We start from the raw sequence: 23,279 nt of genomic DNA on the forward strand, positions 1-23,279 counted from the left end.
GGGTATGTGGGTCATCTTTGGAAGGAAAAGGGAAACCTGGTCACCCGGGATATGGAGAAGACAGAGGTAATCAATGACTTTTTTGCCCCAGTCGTCACCAGCAAGGGCTCTAAGCACACCACCCAAGTCACAGAAGGCAAAAGCAGGGGCTGGGAGAATGAGGAACAACTGACTGAAGAAGACCAGATTCAAGACCATCTGAGGAACCTGAAAATGCACAAGTCCATAGAACCTGATGAGAAGTATCCGCGGGTCCTGAGGGAAATGGTGGATGAAGTTACTAAGCCACTATACATCATATTTGAGAAGTCGTGGCAGTCCGGTGAAGTTGCCACTGTCTGGAAAAGGGGAAATGTAACCCCATGTTTCAAAACGGAAAAAGGGAAGACCCAGGGAACTACAGACTGGTCAGTCTCACCTCTATGCCCAGCAATGTCATGGAGCAGATCCTCCTGGAAACCCTAATAAGGCACATGGAAAATAAGGAGGTGATTGGTGACAGCCAACATGGCTTCACCAAAGGCAAGTCATGCCTGACAAATTTGGTGGCCTTCTACATGGTTACACATTGGCAGATAAGGGAAGAACAACAGATGTCATCTACCTGGACTTGTACAAAGCATTTGACACTGACCTGCATCACATGTTCTTGTCTCTAAATTGGTGAGACATGGATTTGACAGATGGACCACTTGGTGGATAAGGAATTGGCTGGATATACACAGTCAAAGAGTTGAGGTCAATGGACCAATGTCCAAGGGGAACCAGTGAGAGCGGCGTTCCTCAGGGTTCAGTACTGGGACCAGTGCTGTTTAGCATCTTTGTCAGTGGTATGGACAGTGGGACTGAGTGCACCCTCAGCTAGTTTGCTGACAGCACCAAGCTGTGTGGCACAGTCAACACACTGGAGGGAAGGGATGCCATCCAGAGTGACCTGGACAGGCTTGAGAGGTGGACCGATGTGAACATCATGATGGTCAACAAAGCCAAGTGCAAGGTCCTGCAGCTGGGTCACAGCAATCCCAAGCACAAATAGAGGCTGGGCAGAGAGATTGAGAGCAGCCCTGAGGAGAAGGAATTGGGGGTGTTGGTGGATGAGAAGATCAAAATGATCCAGCAATGTGCACTTGCAGTCCAGAAAGCCAACTGCATCCTGGGCTGCATCAAAAGAATCGTGGCCAGCAGGTCAAGGGAGGTGATCCTGCCCTTCTATTCCGCTCTAGTGAGACCCCAGCTGGAGTACTGCGTCCAGCTCTGGGGCCCCCAACCTAAGAAGGACATGGACCTGTTGGAGCAAGTCCAGAGGAGGGTCACAAAAATGATCAGAAGACTGGAGCACCTCTCCTATGAGGACAGGCTGAGAGAGTTGGGGTTGTATAGCCTGGAGAAGAAAAGGCTCTGGGTACACCTTACAGCAGCCCTCCAGTATCTAAAGGAGGCCTACAGGAGAGATGGGGAGGTAGTCTTTATCAGGGAGTGTGGTGACAGGATGAGGGATAATGTTTTGAACTGAAAGAGGGTAGATTTAGATTAGATATTAGGAATAAATTTTTTACTGTGAGGGTGACGAGGCACTGGAAGAGGTTGACCAGAGAAGTTGTGGATGCCCCATCCCTGGATGTGTTCAAGACAAGGCTGGATGGGGCTTTGAGCAGCCTGGTCTAGTGGGAGATGTCCCTGCCTATGGCAGGTGGGTTGGGACTAGATGAACCCTAAGGATCCAACCTGAACCATTTTATGATTCTAATATGGCAGCAGTCCAGAAGGAGAGATTTTCATTGATCATCCTGCTTAATTATATCTGTGTGAGAATTATCATGCACTTTAATTAGGCACCTGTTCTCTCTCCACTTACAAGGAAAAAAGTTTTAATTAGAGTAAAAAAAGCAAATAATTAAAGCACTCTCCTTCTCACTTTTCCCCCTCCACCTTCCCCTCCCCCCCAGATAATTAAAGGAAAATTGGCTTTAGTGTTCAGGCATTCATCCAGGACTCAAATCAGTTTTTATATATAAAAACAACAAATCTAAACTAGGTTTTCCGTTAAATAATGTAAATGCGGAGTTATATTACGGGCATTTGCAGATACGATGTTTACCACTTTCAGTACTGGGAACCTCTGGTCCTTTACACTCATAGGTCTGGGGAAGTAATGCTGTTCCTTCCTTTCCCAAAATACCTCAATGCACATTTACAAGGGGAAGAAGACTTTTCAGAAGGTGGTATTTGTAAGCAACACTGAATACTGCAAGTGGTTAAGGTAGCTAATAGCTAAGCAATGAGCTGCAGCTCTTGTGCAAAAGACAACATATTTTCCCCATTTTACAAACAGTTAGCTCCCACCAATAGAATTCATGGATGCAGGTAGTTACTGGGTTGAATATTTTCATGTGATGTGTGGAAAAGTTTGTGGTTCTGGGTCCACGTAGGTTTTGTGGGTTTTGTGTGGATAAAGACCAGAAGCTGGCGGGCTGAATTTCTATCCCCTTGTTGTGGCTCTGAGAGCTGACCACCTTCCAAGGGAAGGCAAAAAAATTCAAAATTATAATTACAAGCCAAATTTTGACCGTTTATCTTATGTGTAGGGCTGTATATTGTTATATTACATAAATAAGTCTTAGGAAAGCAGGCAGGTGTGTTATATTCCCTTTTTCCCAGCATGTGCTCCTGACAAACACATACACCTGACGTGTCTGGAGCCACATGCGTCTGTTCCCTGATGAGCACGGAGGTACCACCCTGATACTATGCAAGGGCAGGCTGCCAACCCAAACATCTGCTGAGCCGCTGCCTCTCCTCATTTGCTCCTCAATTGCTGTGTGCACGGAGGGGCAAGCCCAAAGAGCTGCTTCTCCTCCCCTCCCATTCCTCCTGATGGCTGATGCAAGAGCCTTGTGAAATTCACTCCCCAGCTGTCTTGCTCAGACATGTCACCCACGCCAGGATTCAGCCCTGGGGCAGGTAAACGTACTGTAAGAATTATTCCCTGGCACCTTTTCTTGGCAGCAGGGGAAGGCTGGCAGCCCCAGCATGAGCCTGTTGCCTCTGCTTCGGCAACAGGCACACTTCCAGCTCTTGACATAGCCCAAAGTCTCATTCCTTTCCCTGTGACCACCGCTGACCTGCAGTGTTATCCATGGGGGTGGAGGGGAGAAGAGCAAATCAAGGGAAGAACGCGATCCCTAAAACCTGGGCGAGCTGCAGAATGCCTCTAGGAGGAGCTTGCTTATTATTTTCCATCTCTCCTGGCTCCTTCCACCACCCCTGAGCTGGGGCAAGCCCGGGCCTGTTGTTTAAATATATTTTGTCAGAAAGTAACACTAGCTTTCTAACACCTGTTTGCATTTTCATAGAGACTAACATAGGAAGGAAATGTTATTCTAAATCAGCACACACATGGTCCTATCTCAGGTTGCATCCTTCCTGGGGGTAGAGAAGCACTCAGATGATTTTCATCTGCTTTCTTTTGCACAGTGCGGGCTACCCCACCTTTCCCACCCATTACTGTGACCATCCCTTTTGGGGCCATAAGGGAAAGGCTGTACTAAGGACCTCATAACTAATATTTCCATATCAGAAGATGGAAGATATTATTTGTATTAGAACTAGCATAACAGCCCTTTAAATAAGACTGGTGTTTTATTGTCTGTGAATGCATTCAATATATTTTAAGAGACTTATTCTGCTATGAAGAACTTGTACTCTAGTCAGACCTGAATGGGTGAATATGATTTGGGAAACTGAGGCACAAAGCAGCGCTTTCATGTGTCCCTAGTCCTACAGAAAAAAACAGATATGCAATTCTGCCCACAGTAAAATAAATCTTTTGAGGACTAATTTTGTGCTCAAGGAGATGTTAGAATATGGCAGATAGAGGCAAAAATGTGTGTAAACATGTTCTGGAACCAGCACCAAGTTCTGGGCAGTATTAAGTTCTACTATGGGCACAAATTAGTCCTGGACTACAGAGGGACAACAGCGTGCACAGATTAAAGGCTGGAAGTGGCAGCCTTTAATCTTAAAGGCTGGAAGTAGCAGATTAAAGGCAGCAAGGCTTTTGACACAATCTCCCACAGCATCTTCATAGGTAAGCTTAGGAAGTGTGGATTAGAGGAATGGACAGTGAGGTGGATTTAGAACTGGCTACAGGCAGAGCTCAGAGAGTTGTTATTAGGGGCATGGAATCTAGTTGGAGGTCTGTAACAAGCAGAGTCCCCCAGGGGTCAGTACTGGGTCCAGTCCTCTTCAATATATTCATTGATGACCTGGATGAGGGGATGGAGTGTACCCTCAGCAAGTTTGCTGATGATACAAAACTGGGAGAGGTCATTGACACACCGGAGGGCTGCGCTGCCATACAGTGAGACCTGGACAGGCTGGGGAGTTGGGCAGAGAGGAACCTGATGTACTTCAATAAAGGCAAGTGTAGGGTGCTGCACCTGGGGAGAAATAACCCCATGCGGCAGTACAGGTTGGGGGCTGACCTGCTGGAAAGCACCTCTGAGGAGAAAGACCTAGGAGTCCTGGTGGATAATAGGATGACCATGAGCCGACAATATGTCCTTGTGGCCAAGAAGGCCAAGGGCATCCTGGGGTGCATCAGGAAGAGTGTGACCAGCAGGTCGAGGGAGGTTATCCTCCCCCTCTACTCTGCCCTGGTGAGGCCCCATCTGGAGCACTGTGTCCAGTTCTGGGCTCCCCACTTCAAGAAGGACAGGCAACTGCTGGAGAGGGTACAGAGAAGGCTACAAAGATGATTAGGGGCCTGGAGCATCTCCCTTACGAGGAGAGGCTGAGGGACTTGGGTCTTTTTAGTCTAGAGAAGAGAAGGCTGAGGGGGGATCTGATCAATGCTTATAAACACTTAAAGGGAGGGTGTCAAGAGGACGGGGACGGTCTTTTTTCAGTGGTGCCCAGTGATAGAACAAGAGGAAATGGGCACAAACTTGAATATAAGAAGTTCCACCTAAACATGAGGAGGAACTTCTTTACTTTGAGGGTGACAGAGCACTGGAATAGGCTGCCCAGGGAGGTGGTGGAGTCTCCTTCTCTGGAGACATTCAAAACCCGCCTGGACACATTCCTGTGCAACCCACTCTAGGTGGACCTGCTTTGGCAGGGGGGTTGGACTAGATGATCTCCAGAGGACCCTTCCAACTCCATGTGATTCTGTGATTCTGTGAAGTGCATTAGGTTTCACCCCCAGCTGAGGCTGGGGAGGGGGCAGTGTTGATTCCCCCGTGGCTCCCAAGGTCAGTGGGACCTGGTACTGGTGTGTTGCTGGGGTGAGGAGCCAAGATGGCGGGCTGCTAGTGCAGCGACACCTCCCTCCCAGTTGAGACTGGGCAGCTCAGGGCACAGGTTGCTCCCTCCTGTCTCAGTTTGCCTGCGGAGATGGCTGTAGGCAGCTGAAACCACTGCAGCCAGCAGGCAAAATGGTTGTTGGGCTTCTCTCAGAATAAGACAACTAGAAAATACTGCTGTATAACAAAATTCTGTTACTCACACACAGAGCAAGCAGTGTTATCACTTGAAACAAGCCATAAGTCTCATCAGTCACGTATACCTGGGTTTCTTTCCCCTGCACACATCCTCAATGAGAAAGGCAATAATCCTTTTCCAAAGCAAAACCCTGCCTCTTCATCTTCAGGCTAGAAGGGAAGACAGCGTCAACAACTTAGGAGTTGGATTCCTACCTGAATCTCTGCCTGAAATGGAAATGGTCTTGCTGTCATGGTTTAACCCCAGATGCCCACTAGAACCATGCAGCCACTCACTCACTCCCCACAGTTGCTATGGGGGAGAGAATCAGAAGAATAAAAGTGAGAAAGAGCTCATGACTTGAGATAAAGACAGTTTAATGGGTAAAGCAAAAGCTGCACACACAAGCAAAGCAAAACAAGGAATACATTCACTGCTTCCCATGGGCAGGCAGGGGTTCAGCCATCTCCAGGACAGCAGGGTTCCATCACACATAGCGGTAACTTGGGAAGATGAACACCATAACTCCAAACATCCCCCTCCTTCCTTCTTCTCCCCCCAGCTTCATATACTCAGCATGACATCATATAGTATGGAATACCCCTGTGGTCAGTTGGGGTCAGCTGTCCTGGTTGTGTCTCCTCCCAACTTTTTGTGCGCTCCCTGCCCACTCGCTGGTAGGGCAGTGTGAGGAGCAGAAAAGACCTTGAGAGCTTAGCAACAACCAAAAACACCAGTGTGCTATCAACGCTATTTCCCATCCGAAATCCAAAATACAGCCCTACATCAGCTGCTAGCAAAAAAGTTAACTCCATCCCAGCTAAAACCAGGACACTTGTTCTTCAAACGTTCTTTTTTCCAGCATTACATGTCTATATGTACCTTCTGGACTACACCTGGAAAAACACACCGAAGACCTTGCTTGTCTGAGATCTCACAGCTTCTTTCCAGACCTAAGGAGTTTTAAATGCATTTGCATAAGCAAGCCAAGTTGACTTGTCACTGAGCAGTGATTTGCTATATATCTGACAGGATTATAAAATCATTAACCGGTGGAGCAAAAGGAAAAAAAAGGAATCAATCTGTGCCAAGACTAAACACTGATCTGATTGAAAGTTTCCTCATTATTTTATTCACTGATAATGTACTAGATATCTTTCATAGAACACATACATGAAGGAATGTAATAGCAGAGGACTCATCTAAATTATATCCCAGTGCATGTAGCCATCTGGCAAATCACTTAAAACATGGCCTTGTCCCACATTATCTACATTATGTTTTAAATCAGTAAAGGCTGCAAAAATTCAATCTAGATGCAGAGATCCACTCTGCTTCATCAATTAAACCAGTACAGCAAGTAATAAATCATAGAGGAAATGTATTCTTTCATTATATTGACAAATTATTTAGAGTGCTAGAAAAGGTCAGGGAGGTCATCTGGTAATACATATGAAGTTAAAAACACTTCTAGGAAAGTAAACAAAGACATTTTTTTTGTCTAAAAGAGCAGATGATGTGGTGCAGAGTCAGATAATGTATTAACATCAAAACAGGAGAGCTCCATTACATTTGCAAAGTAGACAAAAAGTAGATGATTGTCTATGATAAAAAAAACAGCACAAAACCAGAAATAGTCTGAAGTAAGGCTAGATTGGTATCAAATTGGTGGAAGTTGAACAGATGTGAATATGAAGCATTTTTACAGAATCACAGAATCACAGAATCTTCATGGTTGGAAAGGACCTTTCAGATCATCGAGTCTAACCACAAAAAAACCAAACCAAAACAAAAAAAAACCAAAACAACCCCACACATACCCACAGCCAGACACAAACCAACAATCTCGGGCACTAGAGCATGCCCTGAAGTGCCATGTCTACATGTTTCTTAAATATCTCCAGGGATGGCAACTCCACCACCTCCCTGGCAGGCTGTTCCAGTGCCTGACCACTCTCTCAGTAAAGTAATTCTTCCTAATACCTAATCTAAACCTCCCCTGCCGCAACTTCAGACCATTTCCTCTGGTCCTGTCATTATTCCCTTGGGAGAAGAGCCAACACCCACCTCTCTACAACCTCCTTTCAGGTAGTTGTAGAGGGCAATGAGGTCCCCCCTCAGCCTCCTCTTCTCCAAACTAAACATGCCCAGTTCCCTCAGCCTCTCCTCATATGACTTGTTCTCTAGACCCCTCACCAGCTTGGTGGCTCTCCTCTGGACATGCTCCAGCAGCTCAATGTCCTTCCTGTGCTGAGGGGCCCAGAACTGAACACAGCACTCGAGGTGAGGCCTCACCAGTGCCGAGTACAGAGGCACGATCACTTCCCTACTCCTGCTGGCCACGCAATTCCTGATACAGGCCAGGATGCTGTTGGCCTTCTTAGCCACCTGGGCACACTGCTGGCTCATGTTAAGCCGGCTGTCCACCAACACCCTCAGGTCCTTTTCTGCTGGGCAGCTTTCCAGCCACTCTTCCCCAAGCCTGTAGCATTGCCTGGGGTTGTTGTGACTGAAATGCAGGACCCGGCACTTGGCCTTATTAAACCTCATCCCATTGGCCTTGGCCCATTGATCCAACCTGTCCAGACCCCTCTGTAGAGCCTTCCAACCCTCAAGCAGATCAACACTCCCACCTAGTTTGGTGTCATCTGCAAACTTACTGAGGGTGCACTCAATCCCCTTATCCAGATCATCAATAAGGATATTAAACAAGACTGGCCCCAAAACTGAGCCCTGAGTGAATTATTTGACTTGGAAATTATCCAAATTCAAAATTAGTGTTATGTTTGCTAATAAATTAAAGATGAATCATGAATAGTGCATTTTGCTCAGTTACAGTGATAACAATACAAAGTGGTCAGGTTTATGATTCTTACAGCAAAGTATCCAGACTGATGTTGAAAAAGACCAAAAATTGAAGTCCAAATAAACTAATTTGTCTTTGTTGGTGAACCTGTAGGATAGTATGACATCTTATGTAACAACATCAGAGGTGTAATTCTGGTAATTTCTGGCATTCGGACTTCTTAATCACCTGTATGTATAAATGAAGAATTAGGAAATTTTTGCAGCCAAGTTTAAAAATTTCATGTGGCAGATATTAGCTTAGGCATTTTCACTAAGCCCCACATAAAGATTATAATCAAAACCACTCCTCCACTGGTTGTTTTGCTAGCATTAACCATGCAGTTTTTACTTACTGTTTTTATCTAAACCCACTGATTTTCAATACTGAGTCTTAGGAAACTTCTTACTCAAGTGGTTTTAGCTGAAGAGAACACTGCAACACAACATCTTGATTTGTGAAATCACCTGCTTCTATAGTAAGATTTTCCAAAAGAAATGGAAATGTCTATTTGCTAATTTTACAGACAAGCCGTGACCTCTTTAAAGCCAGCCTCAAACAATGTAGTCCCTTTCATAGGTGTGTTATAGCCGTATCTTTTGATGCATGTGGAGCAAAAGACTTGGACTTGCCACCTAACTTCAGGCAGCTATGGCTTCTGTCGTATACATTGCAGCCCACTGGTAACAGGCATAAGACAAGGACTTCCACAGCCAAGTAGTTCAGCTGAGACCTAGATCCCTTCCAGGGGCAACTGTCCTTTATACTGTGAGCACTGAGTGGCTACAGCCCTGCTTTTGGTAACGCGGGTGCTTAAAGCAGCTGGGATGAAGTCGAGTGCCACGAGGATGGCTCCTGACTAGGAGACAGTTTGTTCAGTGGCATAAGTCCTTTCCTTTCCCAGAGAATTGAAAGGACTTAACCCACATAGATGTTTAACTTGGTCTGTGTTGCCAGGTTTGGGGCAGGGAGTGCTGAAGGAGAAGACAATCAGCTCAAGGAAGAAAATAAACTATTAACCTCACATTGCTGTAAGCATTGGCAGAGGAAGAGAAAGCAGCAAGACATGCGATATACATTTGTGTTTCCTACTCATCATGCAATCCTGAACTGAGGCATGCAGGAGTGGCACCCTCTCCTGCAGACTTTTGGGATCAGAAAGAGCAGAACCAGAGGCAGAGAAGCACCTGGCTGGAGACTGGGGACTGCTGCTGGAGCAGGGAAGCATGCTCCAAGTTGTCAGGAATCTCTTCTGATGTGTGCCTGAGAGACACCTCCCCACCTTGGCAGCACTATTTGTGGGGATGCAAGGAGCTGAGTCTGTTGCTGAGTCTGTGAGTTTGTGGTGAGCCACATGATCGTCCATGGCCAGAGACATTAAATTGAACTTTTGGCAGGGAGCAGATAGCCCATCCCCTGCAGAAGCACAATCTCAGGGGACATGAGTCTGGGCAGGATTGCAGTTATTGCAGGATTGGAGGCTGTAGAATTGCAGACAGCATCAGCCTTTGCCTTTCTGTCTGTGGACATCCTCTGGGTTTTCCTGGAGGCTTTGGATTGCTGCACATTTCCAAGGATATGTATTCTGTTTCTCCTGCTACTTAGAAACTTTCTGGAGTGTTGCATGAAATTAAGTGACCTTCAGACCATGCAGTCCCATTCAACTTTCTCATCCTCTCCTTCTGTGAAGGAGCCCATTAGCAGTACTTGCACCATCACAGTTGAATTATGACTTATTCTTCCCACAAAGGTTCTTTGGGACCCTTTGGGTCACAACATTCATGATTTGAGAATCCTGGTGGTGCCATTCAACTAGCAGGATGAGCAATTCATTCTCCATTAATTACTTTCTAGGCTCATTTAATTGCAAAAAAACCCAATTATTAGACAGGGACAAAACTCACCCTATTTTTATCTCAAGCTACCTAGTTCCTGGACCTTGACAGCTTTCACTGAGGTGGTTCCAGCAGAGCAAGTCTTAGGTAAAATTATCCACATCACAGGCGGCACAGACCCACAAAATGCAGAACAACCCTCTCCAGTACAATCCAGGGCAGTGTTCCAGGGTCTGAGGCCTGAAAATGAGAAAATTGCTTCATGATGTAATATTGTACAAGGCAGGCAGAGGAAATGATTACTGTAATAAGCTTCCAGAAATTATTTTAATGTCTTGTGGGTAGATTAAGATATCTGGTGCCCTTTGTCACTGCCAGGGGATGACGCAGCATCACTGCAGGAATTTGCTCAGCACACATTCATAATTTCTTGTCCTTTCCTTGGGTAGCAACATGTCCTTCCCCAGTCCTTTCTCAGATGGGCCAAACTGTCAGTCATGTTTGGCCATGGTCCTGACAGGGACTTCTGCAAACAGGTGTCTTCTGGGAGTCCGTACTTGTAATGCATTGCTCCCAGTGGCTTCAAAATTAGCATTCAGACATCAGATGGTTGAGTTAAGGGAGAACAAGGAGGAATCCATAGAAATTAGCAACAGATTGGTAATATCAACCAGCCACTTTAACTCTTGATAATAATACTAACAGGTAATAACATATTCCCAGCTAAAGCAAAAGGAATTGGCAGTAAGGCAAACACCACTCAGGGCACACAGCAAACGCTGGCCTGCTGTGCTTACAGATGCTATCAAGCATCAGCTCCTGAGCTCTCAACGTACAGTTCTCTCTTTCACCCTAAAGATCCAGCTGAGCTCAAAGGCTAGACATAGTTTGATGCTCCTTTGAAAGGCTGAGTAGCAATAATCAACCGCAGCATTTACAAAGTGCTTCTCTCTGGTGTTTTACAGACATTAATAGATTAATTCTTGTGTCTCTCCAGGGAAGCAGGAACTAAAACATCCCTTGCAGGAATGAGGAAATTGAGAAAGAGGAGCTAAACACCTTCACATGGCTTATACAGATTCAGTCTCAGCAGAAGCTGTTGAATTCAGGAGTCTGTGTCACCCCCATCTGCATGAATGCTGCTGGTCCACACCTTCCCCTCTCGGCACAACAGCAATACAGTTGCCTCCTCCACTGTGTGTGCTTGCCGAGACCTGGGGCAGCAGCATCATATTCTCAGGTATTCCAGTGGATGTGGTCATGCCACTGCTAAGATTATTTATAACAGGTACAAAAGCTTGTTCTTAGAGTGCTGGTAATATATATAGACATAGTAAAGGCTCATTAAAGACTAAGCCACACTAATAAAATGCAAAGGTTGACATTTAGACTGGAAAATACTATGATTTAAAAGCAGTGGCCAAATATTGGATCATCTTATACATTGTTAATAAATCAGAACAAGCAAGGCACACAATATCTGGTGTAAAAGTTATAGCTCTTATCTAAGTCTCCCAGGTAGGGACTCTAAACTTTCTGTGCCAGGTAAAACCCAATGCCTGTGTGGGAACCTCCTGCATGTACACTGATGGCTTCATGTACAGTTTGACAGTGCTGAAATGGCTCAGGGGATGACATTTTGTAGAGAAGGTCTTGCTGTCACCCCTCTTTCGGGTCCCTTTGTTCAGGTGTCTGTAGTCAGGTGCAAAGAGGTTCTGCAAATAGCATATGAACAATTTTACAAGTACACACAAGTATTTACTGACTGGTACACACGAAAGGTATGATTTTATGAGCTACAAGACAGAGCTATATCCAGCACCTCTCATAAGGCATCCAAGGAGCCTTTGTTGGCCCAGCAGGTAACATCTGGGGAAAAGCACCCACTGCTGTGGCTCCCTGGAGCAAACCCTTGGCATTACAAACCCAACATCTTCCACCAGCTCCATCGGTACCAAGGACTCCCCATAACCCGGCAACCAGCTTCCCATTTCTTTCATCAGAAGTTTATTCCTCCTCATGTCAATATCTTTCCTCTCAAATTCTTGAGCTACCTTGATCCCCTGCCTGTAATTTTAACTTTGTTGTCCTTATTTCTTATTTTTTGCAGAAATTTGCAGAGGGCTTTGCCACAGGTCAGCAGCTTCACCAGCAGTTTGAGTTGAGGTTATACAGCCAGCTCTGAGCAGAGTTGAGTCTCGAATCCCTGGACCATGAGGGGCAAAAATGTAACACAGAGGGAAGTGCAGTGCCCTCTGCATCACTGTCATATTTACCAATCTGTTCCGTACCTCGTTGGAAAACATTTAGCCTCAGACATTACCCACTGTTAAGCACTTTATGTTAGACTGTGCACTGATTTACTCACCAGCAACCCAACTGAAGTCTGAGATTATGAGAGGGGTAAAGAGCAGAAAATTTAATAGAAAATTAGAGCACCTGAGCAACTGAACAAAGTATTCCTATACAGGCTGTAGTCCTCTGCAAACTCAAGGGAAGGAGGAAATAAAAAGAGGATTTATGTCTTAAGAACACAGGGTATTCCCCAGCGCAAGTATCCATGCTTATCAATGCCTTCTCTGCATAGTACTGCCAAATGCAGTGTGAATATTCATGTGAGCAGATTATGGCTTATACAACTGTGGCCTTTGGTGTTTCACCTGTCACGGTCTGGCCTCTGAGGCATTGACATTTAATCCACAGTCTTGAATAATGTCATCTTCTGGTGATGAGCATAAAAATCTTTTTATGCAGAAACCCTGCCATTCCCACCTCCAACTAGGTGCATCCTTTTGCCTTTGGATAGCTAGGACATACTGGTGACTATGACAACGGTCTCCAACTGGGGTTTTTAAGACACCCATCCCCTTGGGATTAGCGTGCCTTATGTCCGATCATTCTTTCAGCCCTAACGCTATTTAAGTTTTGCAAATAAGAGAACACTTAAAAGTTGTAGATTCACAATAATAGAAGAAATTTACCAAAAGATCAAATTTGTTAATGATGAAGATTTTTCTTGGCTACTGCAATGATGTCAGTTGCCTATGATTCTGACTAATCAGTCCCTGCAGTGTTCTTTAAGGCTTGCATGTCCTGGAGAGTTTTAGATCTGTATCTTTTCTGCTTTTATGACTAATGATGTCTACAGGAGCCACCTCTGACAATTGCTTTGGGCAACCTGGTTTTTTTCCCCCACTATGTGCAGAAATACCTCCTCCTTGTCCCTTCCCATCGTTTAGTTTAACAGCTCCTTACCTCCAAAGACCAGCTGGAGAGGTGTTATGTGCTGAAGAGGAGCTTGGGTCATTTTTTATCCGCTTTCCATTAAGGTCACTTAATTAATATTTCTATTAATTAAGAATTAATATCTGGAATAATAGTACCTGAATTAGAGCATTGCTAGCTTCAAGCTTAAACCGTATTTTTAACTCACCAGTCTTTTAAGATTCAGGGGTACAACTTTACAAATCATATATTCAAGAAGTTATTAACCAGACAACAATCATATATTCTACTAACCTGGAAATAAGTTCACTCTCACCACCACAGAAAGTCTAATCACAATCTCTCAGCATCATAGAAAGTCTCACCTTGATCTTTTGATCTAAATGAATAACAAAACTGGAAAGTGAATTATCTTGATTGGGTAAAATTTCTTTTACCCCTCTGTAGTTTCAGAGAGGAGCATAGTCACACCAACACTGCCAAATATTCATTATTTAAGTGCTGTGCTATTAGTTTTCACCATTTCCAACTAAAGTGCAGCTGTCTGCATGACCTGATATGTTCCCCTATACAGTATTTCAACAGCTGCTATAGAAGCTGGTGCATCCCCTAGAGTTCCCACTTGATGCCTTCAAACCACAGGCTAAGCTGTTCAAGTTTTCTAGTTTAAGATTTATTTTACTCAATTACAAAACTCCCAGAAGCCCTCCTGCTAGCTCATAAATGACAGAATATATTCGTCTTCTTCTAGCCAAATTAAACCAGGAAGGTTATAGAGTAGCACAACCAAAGCACACAGTGTGTGAGCAACCAACCAACAGTAAGAGACACAGTACAGGGGACATTAATTATTTTACATCCACAAGAAGTTCTCACTAGGTTCATTAATTTTTTTTTGCATACATTACGTTGGTTGTGTAGAAAGCTTAGGAGTTTGTGTGAGAGAGAAAGCAAACCAAACTGACAAAACAGGAAGGGGTTTGGCTATTGCAGCACGGCGAGCGACAGCAGCCTTTCAAAAGGCTGGGAGTGCAGTGGAGGAGTGCTGAGTTTTCATGCCAACTCTTGCTATGTGATACTCCTTTGCCTCCCAGGATCTCAAACTGCACCACCAAAACAGGCATAATTATTTCCATTCCTAGCAGAGTACCTTGGGAGACAGAGATCACGCTTTGTCTCTGGTGAAGGGAAATAACACCTGGCACATAAGGCTGCCTCCCTCTTGACAAGCAGTTGTGCCATCAACGTGAAAGTCTCAAAAGACAAGGTTTTGTTTTCCAGTCAGCTGTCTGACCTGCTCTTCTCCCAATGAACAAACCTCATTTCAGAAACAGGCATTTTACAAAATCTCATCTGAGGTGCGTTTACACCAGTGTAAGGCTCTGACCTCTCTACTGGCTGGACCACCTACAGAGGTGTGTATGTGGATCTGAGCTAATGGAGCTGTTCAAGCAAAAATATCTGCAGGGCTGCAGGTATGACTTCCAACCCCAGCCTTCAAAAGGTAGGGGGGGTATAGTTAAAACAAAGGCCAGAGCACATTTTTGCAACCCCTAGAAGGTGAGGATGAAAACCTAATACTGGATGTGAAGACTGGAAAGTGAGTGAGCAAAATAAGTCAGGTAGAGCACCACATTGGTAAGGAGATGTCTTTCGCAGTGTTGCTTTGAACAGACTGTGGGGAATTAAACATTTACAATATGTTCAGCTACATCCTTCCAGAACTGCAACCTAGACAAATGATGAAGGAGACAATGTGTGAGGGCCTCAATGTGTGAGTGTCACTTCTGCTAAGCTTTTTGACTTTAAAATAGCTAAGTCTGCATGTTCGACAAATTCTGAGAGTTACAGTAAAATAAAATTCCATTTTTACTAAAAATAAGGACTCTTTCACCTCCTGCCACTTCATCTATCTGCTCTCTGTTGTGACAGCCCAACTCTTCCCTTAGGTCCTCACTCCTGTGGAGAGCTGCCTCTGTCAGATGATCAGGCTGTAGCTCTGGCAGAGATCCGTAAGCACAGGAGCTCATAACAGTTGTGGATGACACAGACTGACAGGGTGGCAAATAACCATGACGACTCAATGGGTATAGTAGTGCATATATATTAAGTATGTAACAGTATCTATAAAATACATAAATACATAATATGTATATATAACATATGAGGTTTATGTATACACACACAACTATTTGTGTGTATGCATGTTTGTTTGTGCAACCTGGATTGCTTGGAAAATTGGAACTAGTCACGGAAAATATGCATTTAGTACACAGCCATGGTCATACAAGGAAGGCCTGCAAGTCGTGCCAACAAATGAATGGGCTGCAGTATGGACAAAAGTGTGAGAAGTAGAAGACAGCTCAACAGGAGTTCATCTGTCAGTGCAGAGGCAAAGTAGATTATTACAGCTCTTGGATGGATAAAGAAGAAAAGCGGGTAGAAGCTGAAAGTATGTTTTTCCTTCTGAGTGTGACATTGATGAGCTGGATACGGGGTGTCTGTACTGTTTCGAAGTTCACACACTCAACACTCGGATATGCACACACACAGAGAACCATCAGACATGGACAAGATACAAAAAAGACCTGTAAAATGATCTGATAGTGTGAAGAAATGTCTTACAGCAAGTATTTAGAGACTCCTTCCTAAAGTCTTTAATCATTTTAAGTTATAGAGAAAAAAAACAAAAACAAAAAAACAAAAAAAAAAAAAAACCAAAAATGACATATAGTTTAATTACAGCATACAGATACCTCCTTGGACATAAAACACTAGGTATTCAAAAGCCCTTTAATTCAGCAGAGAAAGACAAAGCAAGAACCAGTGGCTGGTTGAAGGATAAAGCTAGAAATATTAAAATGAGAAAACAGATTTTTTTGTGTGATTTTTAGCTGCTGGAGAATGCTATCAAAGAAAGTAGTGGGACTCACAACATGCCTTCCTAGAAGATACCCTGCAGTCTAATGGTACTTTTATACTGCCCTCAGTGTATAGAGTGGAGATGGTCAGATGAAATGAACTTCTCTGATCTTAGACTTTGTGAAGTGAAAGAAATGAAGAAATACCTTCATTCTGCAACTCTTCACCTATAAAGTGTGGATTACTGATCATTTTCTGGTTTGGCTTTTTGTTGCTATTTCTTTTTTTTTTTTTTAATGTTTCACTAGCCAGCATGATTATGATTTAGTCAGATAATTTATATTTATTTTGTCTCCTGCAACCACTTTTCCCAGTGGCGAGCTGGCTACTTTTGGCACTGAGGCCCAGCTCATTCCTGCAGCAGCATGATGGGTTAACAACTGGCTTAAGCTTGTCAAAGGCAAAAGTTAGGATCTTAGTGATGGCCTTTAACAAACAGTGTACTAAACATCACTGGCCACATTTGACATTACAGCTTCTGCTAGCTTTCTTTCAAAGGAAATGCTGACTTCTCTAGTATTCATTTTTAATTTTTTTCCACTCTTGTGGTGCTGACTGATGACTCCAGACAGCAATAGCCGGTGCTGGTGAAGATGTCAGAAGACTAGCAAAACTAAGGGTAATGCAGCATGTTTGCCCGAAGGGAACATTATGCAATGAATTAAAAGTAGGAGCTGGTGCCTTTTTGTGATTATACTCCAGGGCCTACTGTTTTCTGAACTATTAGTTACAGTTGTATTGAAGATAGTCGTTACAAATACACAGAAACTTTTCTGCAGTGGCATTACCTACAGGTAATGGGTTACAAAGGGGCTACAAAGATGATTAGGGGCCTGGAGCATCTCTCTTACGAGGAGAGGCTGAGGGACTTGGGTCTTTTTAGTCTAGAGAAGAGAAGGCTGAGGGGGGATCTGATCAATGCTTATAAATAAAGGGAGGGTGTCAAAAGGATGGGGCTGGTCTTTTTTCAGTGGTGCCTAGAGACAGGACAAGAGGAAATGGGCACAAAATTGAATGTAAGAAGTTCCACCATGAGGTGGAACTCATGAGGAGGAACTTCTTTACTTTGAGGGAGGCAGAGCACTGGAATAGGCTGCCCAGGGAGGTGGTGGAGTCTCCTTCTCTGGAGACATTCAAAACCCGCCTGGACACATTCCTGTGCAACCCACTCTAGGTGGACCTGCTTTGGCAGGGGGGTTGGACTAGATTATCTCCGGAGGTCCTTTCCAACCCCATGTGATTCTGTGACTCTGTGATTACCTCTACACAGCTTAGGAATTCCATAAAATATCAGTCTGATTCTCTGCAGACATGCAGATATGTGAATCCTGTCTGACAGTGTTGTTCATGTCATGGTGCTGAGCTCTTGAAGATACATGGAGCCAAACTGTGGTTCCAGTGCCTTAGGCAGCTTGTATGGCTCTCTACAGGGTCTGGTTGCAAGGGAGCTTTTTTCTTCACAGCAGCTGGTAAGATGATGTGGTTTGGATTTTTGACCAAAGCAAAGTTGACAACACAGTGATGCTTTATGTATGCCAATCAGCTCTTGCACAGTGTGAAGGCTTTCTCTGTTTCTTTCTCTGTCCCTCCAGTGAGTAAGCTAGGAGTGGGCAAGTGGCTGGGAGGGGACACAGCCAGGACAGCTGACCTGAATTGACCAAAGACTTATTTTGTGCCATATAACAGCAATAAAACTGGGGCAGGGAGTTTTTCTAAAATGGATGTTTCTCGGAAACTGGCTGGACATTAGTGTGCTGGTGGGAGGTGGTGAGTGATTGCCTTTGCATTAGTTGGAGGTTTTGGGGTTTTTTTCTTCACTTATTAAACTGTCTTTATTTCAATCCATCATGAGATTTTCTCATTTTTGTCCTTCCAGTTCTCTCCCCCACCTGCTGGAGGGAACCAAGCAAGCAACTGGGTGAGGGCCTGGCTGCTGAGGTCAGTCTACCACAGGTGCCCACATATGCTGATAGCAGATGATAGGAGGAAACCATTTTGGCATAGGTATGTTGGCTGTCTGACTCCTTAGCAGAAAAAGAATCAAGTCATGAAGAGAGCTAAGGCCATCATCGCAACTTGCCCCAAGTCTGGACTCCAGCTCCACCCTGTAGCAGACAAGTCAACTGGGGAGTCTGTGTTGTCTCCCACCTCTAAACAAGGTATCCACCTCTTTAACCAGTAAAATACACCGAGCATCAGTTATGTTCCTACAGCCCACTTGGAACAACAAAATAATAGCTGTGGCTAATCCTGATTGTATTAGAAATGTGGATAGGGCTGTTGTTTGAATAACTTCCCTTCAAACTGTGTAGTGAACTGGCACAAATACACCATTTTTTAAAAAAATATTTTTTGGTAGTAAAACCTAAGCAAGTAAACTTCCTGAAGGACAGCCCTCACCCAGATGGAGGCTGGTGGGGGCACACTTCTTTTTCCCCAGCCAAGTCCACTTTGGTCATTCAATGGTAGCAAACAAGAGGAGGGCAGACTCTTTTCAGTGATGCCCAGTGACAGGAGAAACGACAATGACTAAAAACTGAAACACTCTGAACATCAGGAAACTTTGTTTTACTGTGAGGGTGACTGAGCACTGGTACAGGTTGCCCAGGGAACTTGTGGAGTTCTCCCTCCCTGGAAATTTTCAAAAGCCACTCACTCAAACATGGTCCTGGGACACCGGCTCTAGGTGGACCTGCTTGAGCAGTGGGGGTGGACCAGATTACCTCCAGAGGTCCCTGCCAACTTCAACCATTATGTGACTCTCTGATCTTCAAGAACAACCAGTGCCCAGAGGGTTTGATGAATATCCCAGCTACATCTACAGCCACTAATTCTCCACACCCTACCTGGGGTGCCCTTAGGGTGATGGCAGCTGGAGCTATGACCTGTGAAGCGAAATTATACATGGTCAACTTTGCCGGGTTTTGGCTTTATTGGCAAGTAAATAACCATAACAGGATTGATCATATGCTGCCTTTTCCTATATTCAGGTCTCCTTCTCCCTTTAACCCTACTGTACATCTCCCGTCTACAGGAAAAAGTCCATATAAGTTGTAGAGCTACTGCCTACCAGTACTTGCTAGCAATTCCATTTGACTGCATGTGAGCATAAGATACCTAAAAACAAAGTAACACAAGGGAGGAATCCTGCATCTCAGTGCAGGCTCCCAGACTCTGCCTTCCCCACTATTAAACAGTCCCATTGTGAAAAGAGTTTTGTTTGGGATGGGCTCTTTAGAGATACTTGTTAAACAGCAGAGATTGAAGCAGGTATTGCTCTTATTCCAACTTTCATTAAGTTTACACAATACTAAGTCACAAGTGCTTGTTAATCACTTTCAATAGCATGAACTTCTCGAACATCGCACTTGTGTTGATATACAAAATAAAATAATTTATTGAAATAAAAGGTCAACTGAAAAAATCATTGTCTCTTCCAAGCTTTCTGTATTTGAGTTACAAGGTTATTCTCTTTACTGTAGGAATAATAAGGATTATGTTTCACCGAAGGCTGCAGCGTATTATCCATCTCTTCCTTTTATACCATGGAAGATGTTATTTCAGGTTTTGTAGATTCCTAAGGTAGAAGAAGAGAACCTTATTGTCAAGCCCGAATGTTCTGCATGTGCAAGCATGCTCTAAATGAAATAAGACAAAACCAGACCAGCCTGATACCTGAGAGAAGAAATTCTGTGAACTAGGGCAACATCTTGCTGTTTGCCTCTTGGAGTGGATCCCCAAAACCATAAAGAAGCAAATCAGATTTGCATATTTGTGATTTCCTTTGAAGCTTAAATTTGTGAAGTATGTGCTACTTTCATTTACACTGTCAGCTCTGCTCCGTCTCAGATCTGCCTGAGCTTTCTGCTCCTGAAAGAGGGCTAGGACACTTTAGAAACCGTGTATGGGTTGAATATTTGAACACTGGCCAGGCTAAGCCTTCCTGAGCCTCCTGATCCTTCGCATAGACATGATGCTCATCCTGCTGCTGTTGGGGACACAGAGGGAGAGAATTCGCTCTAGTGCTGCATGTGCCACAGGACAGAGGAGGCACTGAGCATCCGCAGTGCCACGACAATTTTGTGTCTTGGAATTTTTTATGTTACGGCGCTTGTTCCCAAAAAGTTTTTGCCAGTTATTTTACAGCAGATATGACAGGCAAACAATGTGATTTTTTCAGTATCTTGTGCATAGATTCACACTGACACAGGCAGAGAGCCAACTAATGAATCCAGGTGTTTTCCTGACTGGCCTTGACTTCTTGCCCCACAAAATGCAACAAGACATAGAAGGGATAGGGCAATTCAGGCTGGAAGGGACGTCAGGAGGTCATCTGGTTCAACCTCTGGCTCACAGCAGGACTACATGTCTTTAAAGCACGCAGGACACCAAAGCCAGTGTTAAAATTACATGCTCCACTGAGGAAGTGATTAATCCTATCAGCCCTATGTTAGAAACAAACGAAGGTGATGGAGCTTAACAGCTTACAGGTGAGAGCTGCCCACATGTACCCTTGGCATCAGCTGCAGCTGCCAAGAAGAACCAACCATGAAGAAGTAGATCATATCTTGGCTTGGCCCAAGGTCCCCATGCACTGCAGTGTGTGAAGTCACTTGTGACCTGGCTATCCTTCTCTTTTCTCTGCAATCTGAAGGACTTTAACACATGATATGCTCCTTCACAGTATAGTTTCAGATCTGAATTTCATCTAAATGAGCTTAAAGCTTGATATGGAAGGTAGTTTCAGGGTTACTCAGAAAAACAGCATGGGTGGAAGATCTAAATAATCTGTTGACTTGCTTTTTTGGAAACACCTCTTTTGTCTAATAAAAGTTAAATGGCATTTTGCTAAGAAATCTCGCACTGTCACCTGTGATTCTTCAGCTCCCAGTGAAGGTACAGTAAGTAGTGAGAACAGTCAGATCTGAGTTTCAAAGAATCTCTACAATACATTAATTTCTATTTCTATCCTCAAGGTCTTGAATTATTATTACCACATACCTTCTTAGAAGGCTGAAAAGTGCTTTGCCATTGATGAAGATAGAATATCCCCAAATAAAAAGGTTTGTATCAGTATCTGAAATTCCATGTGGTTATTTGGAATTCTTGGACCTGTTTCTTTTTTCTTAATTACCAGTATAAGTTTATTTACACCTCTGATTCACCCAAGAGAGATATGCAACACAGAGTCTTTACATCTCAGTGGCTAATCTTGCAACAAAAGCATTTTCCAAGAGATACTGAGAACTTCCTGCATTCAAATGGTCTAGTAACAAGAATTACAGAGACCTGTGGGAAACTGAAAAGGATGGAGCTAAAAAGCTACAGTAAATGCAATTAATTTAAACTAATCACGAGGGGTGTAATCTTTGGGGGAAGAGGGGGATCACAGTAGTCATTATTTCAGTGAATGGTTTCTAAATACATTGATAAAACAAAAAATACTGTAAGAATAACAACTTGCTCAGAGGAAAGCAGGAGTGTTTGGCTTGTTCCTGACTCACCCTTTCTTTCTTTGACACTTCTCCTGTCCTCTTGATATTGTCCGTAAAAGTCACCCTTTGGTATTATTTCTGACCACATGCTCTTGGCAGCTTTCAGTTTAAATTTTGCATCATTCTCAGTGAAGTTTCTGCCAGATTTTGATGTCCCTCAGCACATATGGGAGCCCATAAATGTTGAGGAGTGAAAACCTGGCTGTCCAGTGCTTGTCAAGACATGGCAAGGATGTCCAGCCATTTTAAGCAGCCAGGAAGAGGCACTGCACTGTCACACAGTTGTTTTCCTTCCCTTCCAAAGATCCCAGAGTTTCCCCAGCCTGACCTAGGTAGGAGAAAGGAGAAATCCCAGAGATATTTTTAAAGCCAAGTCTCCGGCATGATCAGACAGGTTTGGTTTCTTTAAAATGAATGGGTGGAGACAGGGGAAAGGGAATTGAAACTGTTTTGAAGTAATAGCAACTTTGACTGCCACAATGGGGTGCAGAGATATGTGATATACTGTGATTATTGCAGTTTAGAGGCTTCCTCTTCAGACCACGACATTTTTCACTCTTTTCGGAAACAGTATTACATTACAGGTGTTATAACTTTTCTTCAGAATCAGACTGGCCAGGGAACTGTAAATCTGAATCATGGCTGCCCTCAGGAAACCTGCCAGCCTGTAAACACAATGAAATGAGTGAGATGAAAGCATCTGAGTGAGAAAATGAATTTTAGGCATTCCACTGAAGTCTATTTAGTTTTTACAGTCTGGCTCAGCATCTAGAAGCAACAGCTGGGGAGGACATACTAATTCTCAGTGACTAATGCTGGGAAGATTACCTTAAACTTGAAATCTTTGCATTGGGGTCCAAGAAGGAAGGGAAAGTTTATTCCCTCAGTATCTCTCATATTTTTTTTCATGCTGCAAAGGCATGATATGCCACCTTAAATAGCCAGCTTTCCCACTCCTGAAAACTTACTTGATCAAACTAATGAAGTTTGCAATAAGGAATTTATGTTGAAAGGTAGCTGAAAGTGTAGGTTGACCATAAGAGTAACTCTTCAGGACATTATTTGTTTTGCAGCATATTTCCTTCCTTGGCATATTTGCTTTCAAAGGTCTGTCTCATTTTTAAAGGGGTCTCTCAGAGACTTTTGCTCACAGCTCCAGCCTAGCAGGGGTAGGTGAACATAAGCCAACAATGTGGGAACAATTCAGGATGGTTTTTTCATGTTCCTCCACCTGAACCTGAGCAAAGGTTACTTTTAAGGTACAAAATCCTTCTAAGATACAAAATAATGTCATTCCTTAACATGTTTATCCCCAGCTCTGCTCCATCATTATTCATTTTTGCACATTCCTGTGTGTCATATGAGCACAATGAATGAAGCCAAAGCACTGCAAGTACATTTCCTGTCCAGACTGTAACAGACTATGAGTCTCATGTTAGCTCATTCTCACAAAATTTCCAGAGCGCTTGCACAGAT

Source organism: Numenius arquata, chromosome Z (assembly GCF_964106895.1).
Source record: "Numenius arquata chromosome Z, bNumArq3.hap1.1, whole genome shotgun sequence".
Classification (NCBI taxonomy): Eukaryota; Metazoa; Chordata; class Aves; order Charadriiformes; family Scolopacidae; genus Numenius; species Numenius arquata.